General features: G+C 35.5%; 1 pseudogene; it reads right to left on the minus strand.

Annotated features, from left to right (window-relative positions):
• Window positions 1-4416: 4416 nt before the first annotated feature.
• On the minus strand, window positions 4417-10264 carry LOC122142698 (annotated as a pseudogene).
• Between the last annotated feature and the right edge of the window lie 1664 nt (window positions 10265-11928).

Genomic DNA, 11928 nt, shown 5'->3' on the forward strand with positions numbered 1-11928 from the left:
CAAGAGACAAAAAAGCGATATTATTATTATTATTATTATTATTAATAATAATAATATTATCAGGCAACCCAAACCTGTTTCATGATTTGAAACAATATCACTCATTAACATGCAGAAACTAAGAAAAGAGACATGTTTCTACAACTTTCACGTTATAGCGAACAAATCTTGCTTTACACATTGAAGAGATAAAGACATTTGACATTATAGTGTAAAATTTCGATATTGACTGATATGAAAAAATAATATTTTTGGAAAAAAAACTTGGCGGACATATCAGCCCAGCCCTATTCTAAAATGTTGGTCTAAAATTTCTAGGCGTGATGTTTGTTTTTGGCGCACCTCAATGCCCTCTTTGTTGAGGCGCGTACAGCTCAAGTTCATATGCGCGGTTTTGATGTGCGCGTGCTGGGGAAGAGCCGTCCGAGACGCGATGTTCGATGGAAGCCAAGCTTGGCGTTTGGAGTTCTAAATGATGATCTCAGCTGGCCGCTTGCCTATCCACCTCCGTTTCTTTCGTGGTTCGACACACAGATACAATAATCTAGTGCAAGCAAATGACAGACTGTCATTTCATTTCATTTTGTCTATCACATTGTCATCGTTAGAGGTCATTGATTCAAACCAATAAATCATGAATTCATTCATTTTTGGAGCAAATTATTTAAGCATCACTGCATAAAGACTCATAAGTATTACACGTTTGTGGCACTAGCATGGATTCAGTGAGTATATATATTCAGTATTTATATTTTCAGCAATGCAATAACATTAATTTGACTTCATTTGTTTTGACTGTAGTTGAAATTAGATATTTGAATGTTTAAAGATTTGGTTGGTATATATTTTAGTGTTATTGTTATGTTTAGTGTTTTGTCATTTTTTTATATAGTTTTGATTTATTTTAGTTTTTTGAGTGTTGTCATGGTTTTAGTGGTTTTAGGAGTTTTGATATCAATGGTGTCTTTAAACTTGAATTATAAGTTGGTATTTTTTCAATAAATTTTTTTTTTACATTGTAAAAACATTATTGAAGTTTGTTGTGTATTTGATATTTTATCAATAATATAATGAAAATTATTTCTCATTTCCTTTTATCTTAACTATCTAGATTTCCTTTGTTGGAATAGTTTGTCTTAAAATTGGCACTAATGCTTTTCACATAGTGGCAAAATATTGACGACTTAAAAGAAGATCCTCAATAACAGAAAACAAATAAGAAAAAGCAGAATGGTAAGCAGGGTTTGGGCACTCTAATTTGAAGATTTCTTGCTATCGGTGTAATTATACAGCATTTAAAATACTAATAATATTAATTACATGTAGCTTACATATGGCATAGGTAGAGTTGAATGGTAATTATGTATAATTCATTTTTAGCTATAAGGATAGATGGAACAAGGACACTCATAAAATAGAATCTTAGCCGTGTAATAAGAATAAAGAGATCTTGATGCTCAAATCTCTAACAACCAAACAACAGAAATGCTTCATTTTACGTTAAATCAATTATTTATCAAATAAATAAGCCTACCACCATTTATTATGGTCGCTTTTTTTTGTGCCAATCTCTTGCTAATTAGTAATTCAGCTGGACAATGACTTGCGACAAAATATTAAAAAGATAACATTTTAATAATAATTTGGAAATCAACATAGCAATAAGCATACGATTGCATTCTGTCAATTCCAAACTTTTTTCTTTTTCTTGTTGTTATATACAAGTAAAAATTCTTTGACATTGTCGCTGTTGTAAAAAAAAAAAAAAAAGATTATAGTGCTAAAAAAATAAATAAATAAATGGTGGTAAAACTAATGGTAAATGTTTTTTTTTTTTATTTGGACCGAAGAGGATAACACTTTATTAGCCACAAGAAGCAATAAAAAATGAACGTTAATCATTACAGACAAATAAAGCATCCAGCAGGGTTAAACATAAATGATTGAAAATGGTATATGAGACTGACCACACGGTTGTGATTTAATACAGTAAGCTAAACGTAAATCTGAATTCACCTGGATGGTTTTCTGATTGGCTGGTGCGCTTTCCAGACTGTTCCTTCACGAGGAGTTCTTTGAGGCGTGTCTTGGACCCCCCAGGTTCTTCTCGCAGCGCACTCAAGAGGCCAGCTTGTGTCTTTAATACTGGGACGGGTCCTTCAGCATCTCGTATTGACTCAATCAGTCCTGGGGAATACACTCCTGACGAGGACAGTTCGGGAACGTCCAGATCAAACATTAAAGCCAGCCCTAATCTCATCATGAACTCTTCACCCGATAAGTACCGGGCCAAAACATTACCCCCTCATAGTTGGCTGGAAACAGCAGCTACGTCTAATTATGTTCCTATTTGTTCAAAAAAGAAAAAAAAATGCTTTGGCCGTTTTGGATTTTACATCATTACACAAGCTCCAGTCTGGATCAGAACACCTGAGAAGAGATGATGCTAAAACCCCTCAGGAGGACCTCAGATGATGCCTAACCCAGAGACAACATACAGAACTACCCTACCACATTTTTGCTATAAGTTTGATCATGCATAAATAATTGCTGTTTAATAGTGTTAATCGTCTGTTTGTTTACTGTCTTTTATTGATTTTTCTGAGAACATTTCTGCTATATGCACATGAACTGGACAGTCACCACTGATAAGCTACTACTAAATATTGTAGAAACTTAATTTTCTGTAAAGTTGCTTTGTAATGATTTGTATCGTAAAAAGCGCTATACAGATAAACTTGAATTGAATTGAATAGTGCATTCAAACCTGATTCTGCTTTCAAACTCAAGGAACCATTACTTTATAAAGCACTCATGACAATATTTTTCAAATAAAACCATACTGTATCTGATCAGCAACTACCTCCTCAGAGTTTTTGAATGTTATCACTGCACCTACCTCTCTTTCATTAGATTTCACTCCCTCTCTTCATTAATTTAAAAAAAAAAAATTACACTTGAACCAGAACAAAAAAATTTTTTTTTTAAATATTTATTTGAAATTTTATTTGAATATATCACTGTGTGAAATTTATAAAAGCAAATAACCTGAGAATTATCAGTATTAATTCCAGTGGAACAAATAGATTTAAAAAAAAGTGAAAGTGACAGTGTTATCAGTTTTACTGAGAGCCAAGTATGTGACGGCCATACTCCAGTAATTCTTGCTCTGCATTTAAACCCCTATGCCGAATGGCACACCCATCAGAGGCAGTGAACAACATCCCACACACTGTGAACACACACCCAGGAGCAGTGGTCAGAGTAGGAAGGGCCATTTTTATGCGGGCGGCGCCCGGGAGGCAGTTGTGGTGTTCGGATGGCCTTGCTCAAGGGCACCTAAGTCATGTGTAGTAAAGGTGGTGAGAGAACTGTAGCATGCCCACTCCTTACTCCCACCCGAGCTGGTTCCTGCCAGGCCCCCGACTCGAACCCCTCAGCAACCCCTTCTGATTGGGATTAACCGACTCATCTAAACCATTAGGCCATGACTTCCCTTTAATTTAATTAATTAATTTAATTAAATTTAATTAATCATGACTTCCCTTTAATTTACTCAATGAGTGCTCAAAAACAGTAGCGTATTCATATTACTTCAGCAGCAAAATTCAGCCCCAAAAGTGAGAGGATATGGGAAAAATCATAAAATAATATAACATTCTATTATAAACATACAGCAAATAAATAATTTTATATTCTAAAACGCACTTTCTTTTTTCGCATTTTCTAAAAACTATGCTTTTCCCCACCCAGCTTTTTTTTTTTTTTTTTTTTTTTTTTTTTTTTTTTGGAATTTTTTCACGTAAAACCTGAACGCGAATGCGTTTCTGAGGGTTAAAACATGCAGTCATTGAAAAAAAAACTTTATTATCAAGAGCAATTGCACCAAGTCACTGAAAGTCGCTGGGAAATACGCGATGATGGGGAAACACACCACAATCGGCCATAAGTGAAGCTCTCTTTTCCAGCGAGGTACGAGCCTTTACCCATCTACATCTGATGAACAAATCACTCATCGTTAAAAGCGCAATTATTAGCCCTCCAAATAGCAGTAACATGCATCCTGCCTCTACATAAAGTAATCTGCTGCTAGTCAACACGCGACCAAGTGGCTCATTATCCATCTCTGCTGTTGTAAATGTGATTCATTTGCAGAAAGAAATAAAAAAAACTTTAAACACAGGTCAAGATGCCCCGCTTTGTAAACTCTACTCATTTACTTAGATAAACATTAGTTTAGGTTGCAATTAATTGGCAAGAGCTGTTCCCCCCGTGCGCTAAAACAATGCACTACATTCAGAACTAAACAGACGAAGAGAATAAACTGCTGAAATCATTTCACAGTGAAAGCGGCAATTCTGACTATCATGAAATGTCATGATTTATAATTATCAAGTAAATATCTCATAAAATACTCTACCTTCTCCAAGCTCTATCCATGCCGCATAGCAGTTTGAAGGGGGCTCGGCCGACTAAACTCTCTTTATTCCTCTTCAGCGCACTGATTCCATGTCTCTCGTCTTTCAGGAACATAATGGTCCCCTCATAGAAAGGCCACCTTTATCTGAACAAAAAACAGTGGCAGTGTGTTTATAATTATTTCATCATTACATCCAAAACAGGTCCTTTTATGGCTCATATAGTGTGATACAGTGCTAATGTGGAGGAAAAACATCTCAGTTTTATTCAGAGACTCAAAAATATGCTATTTGCTGCAGATGCTATTTCCATGATGAAATTCAGATGATTGTGATGTAGATCTTTTTAACAGCATATCAGATACTGTCAAAAATTATATGAGATATTAGTCATCACTCAGTGCTGGTTAATTTACTATTACTCAAACAAAGTAACGCCAATACCAATAGCAAATTAGTATATTACTTTCTTAATATTAAATTTTAATTGGGGGGGGGGGGGATTACATTACCTGATTACTTCATTTAAAATGAAGTCAGATTACTAAAATAACGTTCAAAGGTTTACTTTCTTGTTCAATTTTTACAAACAAAAAAAAACTCACAGTTCTTTCGTATTTTAAACTTGAGACTGAAAAACATCAAAACAGCAACTTGAACATCACTTTGGCATTCTTTCCTGATAACTGCAAAAGAACTTAAAATTCGATTAGTTTATCGTACGATGAGGAGCGATACTTTGAAACTGTAAAAGATATACATTCATTGTCTGCACTCGCAGTAAGCACCAATCTTTGTGCTTTGTAAAATAAGAAAAAGGTGCACTTTCTGCCAGTCTGTGTGTCTCTTCCGTGAATATTCTTCTGAAACATGCCACAAAAATAAAAAATAATCAGCGAATACTTGACACACAGACAGGGAGAATTTTATAAAAGAAGGTTAGAAGTGTGACTGTTTTTTTTTATGAAAGTCAGTCACACTTGAATTTAACCTCAGACAGAAGAATGTGAACCGGCTTGATTCACAGAGAGATCTCTGAAGAGTTATTTATTTTTACTTATTCTGACCTCTACTTCATAGAAATCACTTAAGATTTGACACCAGAAGCAGCAGCTGAAGCTGGACGCTTGTATGTTTTTAGAGTTGAAGTGTGTTGACTGTTTAGGGCACTTCTATACTGTTCACTGACTATATGTATGTGCATATTGCATATTTTCACCTGTTGAAGTTTGTATGGTTAGATTTAACGTTTCTGCAATGTCTGGTGCACGCTGCCCAAGAATTTCCCATTTCACTGGTCACCAAGGGCACAATGTGAATGTGGTGGATGTGACAATAAAAGTGACTTGACTTGACTTGACTTACACATTTTCTGCTGCAGGTAGTTGGTCTCAAACACTTCGGCTGGTAGTACGAAGCTTGTTCAGCTTCGTGGGGTTCGATGTCGGATCGGGTCGTTCTGGGATCAGAAGTAGTGCCTTGAGACTTAAACGCACTCTAGAAACCAAAAACACAACACTTCTGTTAGTCACTCAGTCCTGAGATCTGTAGTGGGTGCTTCCTGGATCTATTACGTTTATTACCAAAAAAAAAATCAATATTTTTTTTATTGGGATTACTAATAAAATCCTTGTTTCTTCTGACATGAAATTAAAAATAAGTTTATATTTCACGATACAAGAAAAATATTAGAATGTGAGATATAGGTGCCAAAATTACGTTTATTGTACTTTGTTGTCATGTTGTAAATCTATGTGTGTTGGTGAAAAAAAATTGAATAAAAATAATTTTAAATGGAGCTGGCTGCGAGATGCCACTGACTCAAAGGACAAGATACTTACTTTGTGTTTTGTTTTAACAACAAGCTAAAAAAAATAAATCAACATAATCACTGATTGAGTTCTAGTTTGATAATCCTGGTAGAACATAGACCCTTAATTGACATAGTAATGGAAAAAAATATGAGATGATAGTTAAAAATTATATTTCAAGTGTCTTTTTTTTTTTTTTTTTTTTGTTTTTCTCTTCGCAAAACTGGCTTCCACAAGAAATTGCATACAGTCACGAATCTGTAGTATTGTCTTTACTCGTTGTTCTAAGGAAAAAAAAAACTCGATATACAGGTGCTGGTCATAGTAATTAGAATATCATCGAATAATCATTAAAAGTTGAGTCTTTCTTTCTTAAGTTGAAAAGTTTTGAAACTTGTATATTATATTCATTCATTACCACACAGACTGATCATATTTCAGTGTATGTTTATGAGTGTCTTCTTTAGTTTTGGATGATTCTAACTAGACAAACGAATTGACAAATCCCAAATTCAGTATCCTCAGAAAATTAGAATATTACTTAAAACCCAATAAAAAGAAAGTGAATTTTTAGAAAAATCTTGGGCCACTGAAAAAAAGTATGATCATGTACAGCACTCATACTTAGTTGGGGTTCCTCTTTTCCCTGAATACTGCAGGCAATGCGGCGTGCATGGAGTCGATCAGCTCTGTGGCACTGCTCAGGTGTTATGAGAGTCCAGGTTTGCTCTGATAGTGGCCTTCAGCTCTCTCGCATTCTTAGGGTCTGGCATATCACCATCTTCCTCTTTCACAATACCCCATAGATTTTCTATGGGTTTAAGGTCGGGCGAGTTTGTTGGCCAGTTAAGAGAACAGGCATACCTACCATGGGTTCCCTTAAACCAGGTATGGTAAGCTTTGGCACTGTGTGCAGGTGCCGAAGTCCTGTTGGAAAATGAAAATCGCCATGCTCTTATAAAGTTGGCAAAAACATGCAGGAAGCATTAAGTGCTCTAAAACATCCTGTATAAAGTAGCGGCATCTCGTCGTGAACCTTCGGTAGCCTCAGAATATACAGTGGACCAATCACTCAGCAGATGACAGTGCACCGCAAACCTCATCACCTGACTGTGAAACTTTACACTGGACCTCAAGCAAGTTGTTGATTGTGTGCCTCTCTCTCCTCTCTTCTTCCAGACTCTGGGACCTTGATAATTCCAAAGGGAAATGCAAAATGTTACTTTAATCCAGAAGATCATAACTTTTGGGCACCACTCAGTCAGCAGTCCAGTCCGTTTTGAAGCAAGATGCTTCTGATGCTGTCTGTTGTTGCAAAGAGTGGCTTGACACAAGGAAGACACACAGCTGAAGCCCATGTCTTGCATACAAGCTTCTGTGCGTAGTGGTTCTTGAAGCACTGGACTCCAGCTTGCAGTCCCCTCGTTTGTGAATCTCCCCCACATTTTTGAATGGGTTTTGTTTCACCAATCCTCTCCAGGGTGCGGTTATCCCTATTGCTTGTACACTTTTTTCTATCACATCTTTTCCTTCCCTTCCCCTTTCTATTAATGTGCTTGGACACAGAACTCTGTGAACAGCCAGCCTCTTTTGCAATGATCTTTTGTGTCTTGCCCTCCTTGTGCAAGGTGTCAATGGTCATCGTTTGGACAACTGTCAATTCAGCAGTCTTCCCCCATGATTGTGTAGCCTACAGAACTAGGGACGCGGAGAGACCATTTAAAGGCCTTTGAAGGTGTTTTGAGTTAATTAGCTGATTAGAGGTGTGGCACCAGGTGTCTTCAATATGGAACCTTTTCACAATATTCTAAATTTTCTGAGATACTGAATTTGTGATTTTCCTTAGTTATAATCATCAAATTTAAAAGAAATAAAACATTTGAAATATACCCATTCTGGTGTGTAATGAATGAATATAATATACAAGTTTCACTTTTTGAATGGAATTAGTGAAATAAATCAACTTTTTTGATGATATTCTAATTATATGACCAGCACCTGTATAAATTGAAATTATGAGAAGAAAAGTACGAATTTTGAGATAAGAAGTCACAATTATTTTTTTTTTTTGTTTTTTATTCCACGTCAGAGTCAGAAATTTAAGATTTGGGATTGGTAGGCTTAGAATAGGTTTAGATTTTTGTTTTTTTTAGTTTTTAATACTAAATTCAAACGATAAATGCCGTTTTGGTACACACTTAGTTTGGCATAAATCGTCAAATGTAGCGCTACAGTTAAAGCCAGAGCCATTGAAAAACAGTCACGACAAGCTTTGATCTCGCCGTGCGGTCACGTGATGCTTGCCGAACAAACCAGCGTTGACAATACTTGATAGACGACAGCTTCATCATAAGTTGTTAAATAAATGTTCTACATTTCAATTCAATAATATTTATTTAATATTTCGAGGTCAACTTTTGGTACTGAATACCATGTGCGCAATAAATATGGTCCATTAATGACTTCGTTTTTTTTTTGTTAAATCCTAATATTTCTATGATTTTATATTACAATTAGTGTAATATTTAAGGTTAAAATAGAGAAAGGGTTTTAAATTTAAATGCAAAGATGCAAATTAGAGTCATTTTGTCACCAATGCCTTGCTAAGATAAACAGCACTGCAAAAGATGTCCATTCATCTGTAATATCAGTAGCGCAGATGTGTGATGAATGATTTAAACACGATCGACCCGAGTTCGAGGCCGCTCTTTACCAAACTTGTTCCAATCTACTCCTTTTTCCAACACATATCAGATCAGAAAGGCATTTATTTTTAATAAAAACCAAGGAAATATTAGAAAATTGGAAATAAAATGTCTCATCAATAATACGGTGTTATTGGGTGGTCAGCAGTATAGATGTAGGGAGGTATGAAAATTTAAACACACTATGTCATTGCATACGGTTTTATAATGTACTACAGTACTGAAATATAAATATCTACCACCTAACTACTATTTACACAATTATTATTAGTTCTGTTCAGTGTGTAAAGTCCATTATTTATGAAATGAGTTCAATTGGGCAATAAAGCATTGTTTACTAGTATGAATCCTTAATTAACAAGCCTTTGTAAAAAGAATGGTTCATTTTATTTGTTTGTTAGGTAACAGAAGGTGTGTTTGATTAATGTTTATTATTTTTAGTAATGTGACAACACTTTAGCTGAAACATATTTGTTGCTTATTGTATACTGTTTCACACACTACTTCTCACTTTAAAAACTAGTAGGCAGTATACACTGTGTACTGGGCAGTAAGCAAGTACGCCATTTCGAACACAGCCTGAGTCTTGTGCAGCTGGGAGACGTGGAAAATAATGTTTTTTTTAACCTTAAACCGCATAAACACATTGCATTACACCAAATACACAAAATAATGTTCTTTTTAGCAACATCATATGACCCCTTTAAAATTATACTCTTCTAAGTACACACAATGAATGCAAGCAAATTCTGAATTTAATCCAAGCTTATAATGGTGCTCAACTGCATTCAATAAAAGATTTTACATTTGAATTGATATTGAATCGAGATCAATTCTAAAGCCACGCCCCTTCAGTGTTTTACCTCCAGATACAGACAGGCGGCGAACGACTCGTTCACGACGATGTCTCCATGCTTGAAGGTCGGAACCTGCAAATAAAAAGAAAAAAAGTGCAATATGAAAACAACAGTTTGGCAGCTGTGCTGTCGCTGCATACACAGTAAACGCCTAATGCACTCATAAGAAATCATAAACGGAACCATGTAATGCATGTGAATGCACCTGAGCTCTGGGATTGAGAGCTTTCACTTCTTCACACTTGTGTTCATTCTTCTCAAACGACAGAAGTTTGTGTTTGTATCCCTGCAGCATCTTCTCCTCCAGCGCGATCATGACTCTCCAGCACGGAGGAGAATCAGAGCCCCAGTACAACATCATAGTCTGCGCCATGACCGATAATATCGGGTTTAATTAAGAAATAAGACTGTTAATGTGCGCTGCTGTGCAGAACAATAGACCAAAGATTCTTCTGCGTCACGCTGACTCTGACACACGTTCACTGAGGGGCGGGGACTCGCCATCTGCCGGCCGGAAGTGGAACTGCAGCTCGTGTTTTGATCGGGAACATAAAAACAGTGGTGCTCTTGTGTTAGCGATCTCAATGATTTATTGGAGTGTAAAGTTTTTTTTCTTATTTTGTTTTTTTTTTTTACTTTGGGAAAATGAGCCACTGTACTTGTGTGTCCAACCTTCTTGAGCTGCCTTGGTGGGGAAAAAAAAACTTCCAACTGTATTTTTCTGTGGACCCTTGATGTTTTCTGTTCCAATAAAAAGCCTAGGCTATGACAACAGCTTCAACAGGTTTGGCTAGCTGCATGCGAAATAAGTCATGCCTTCTTTCCCCCGTTTGCTATTTCTCAGTCCTCTAAGTGAAGTGTTGTAGGCAACAACACAGAAGGTAAAAGAAACAATGTGGTTTAAGTCAAGGTGAAAATAGATATGAAAATAGATAACTAATATAGTTTCCCTTCTTCACTTTATGTGTGATAACTTGAGAAATATGTTGTCAATACTATTAAAATAAGAAAAAAAACGTAATGGTACTTAGGGGATTACAGTTTTTTTGCATAAATACTATATTGGGCTTTGTTAACGTTTATGAAAATAGAATGCACGTATATGCATTTTATATTTATGCAAATATTTAATGATTAGTTCACTGATAATATACCCACATTAAAATCTAATTTAATGATTCTGTATCTTATTTCATGCTTTAAGAGTTTATTTTTCAACTTACATTTTTAAAAGCAGTGATGAATGATAACTATGTGTTTTTGCTAAATTGTATTTGCAATTATAATACATAAACTATATAATGATGACAAAATTACAACAGTTATTGTCTTCATAATATTTACTATTGACAATACAAAATATAGACATACAAAAAAAAAGCTGCCAAGACGAATGTTTTTTCTCTGTTTTTTTATAGATTAAAATTGAAAACGGATAGCAGCTGGTAAATGCAGTCACTTTAATATTCAAAACCAGTATCATGATCCATTTCCGATTTATTTTTCTACAGTTTATGTTCAAGTGGCTGTTTTCGCTTATATTCGCCAAGCTATTATGTATTTTGAAATAATCTTTTATGTGATTGTCCCGTTCTTTGCACCGAAAAGCCAGAATCAGCGTCCTCTGTAACTCGAGAGATCGATGCAAGGTGTTATTCTGCCCTAAGACAAAAAATATCTCACAAGCACTCATTTTAATCTCTATAATATATTCTTTTATTTGTTTTGTACTGATTCGCTGGAGTGTTTTAATGTAAAAGGCTGTAGTTCCTGTGTGTAGACTTTTTTCCCTTTCCAGTGTTTAGAAAACGGCCGCCTCGCGCTGTCAAATAGTCTTTCATTTAGCTCACAAACACCTGAATTTAGCTCTTGTTGTGTTCTAGTGGGTGGATTGCGTGCAATCGCTGTAATATATTATTTTTAAAAGCTCTTAAAAAACTATAAAAATACTTTTATTGTGAGCACGATCGGACTGCACTCTCAGTTCGGAGCGGTGATTTTTCTCTCGTCTTTCATACTGATCTCTGGCAAGAAATCAATTATTAATGAGATCTGACCCGATAATAATAACATATGTTGTTTTAGCTTGTCAGTGTAAATGAAATGTGTATTTATTTGTCCGTTCAATTGCCGAAAA

Source organism: Cyprinus carpio, unplaced genomic scaffold, assembly GCF_018340385.1.
Source record: "Cyprinus carpio isolate SPL01 unplaced genomic scaffold, ASM1834038v1 S000000044, whole genome shotgun sequence".
Classification (NCBI taxonomy): domain Eukaryota; kingdom Metazoa; phylum Chordata; class Actinopteri; order Cypriniformes; family Cyprinidae; genus Cyprinus; species Cyprinus carpio.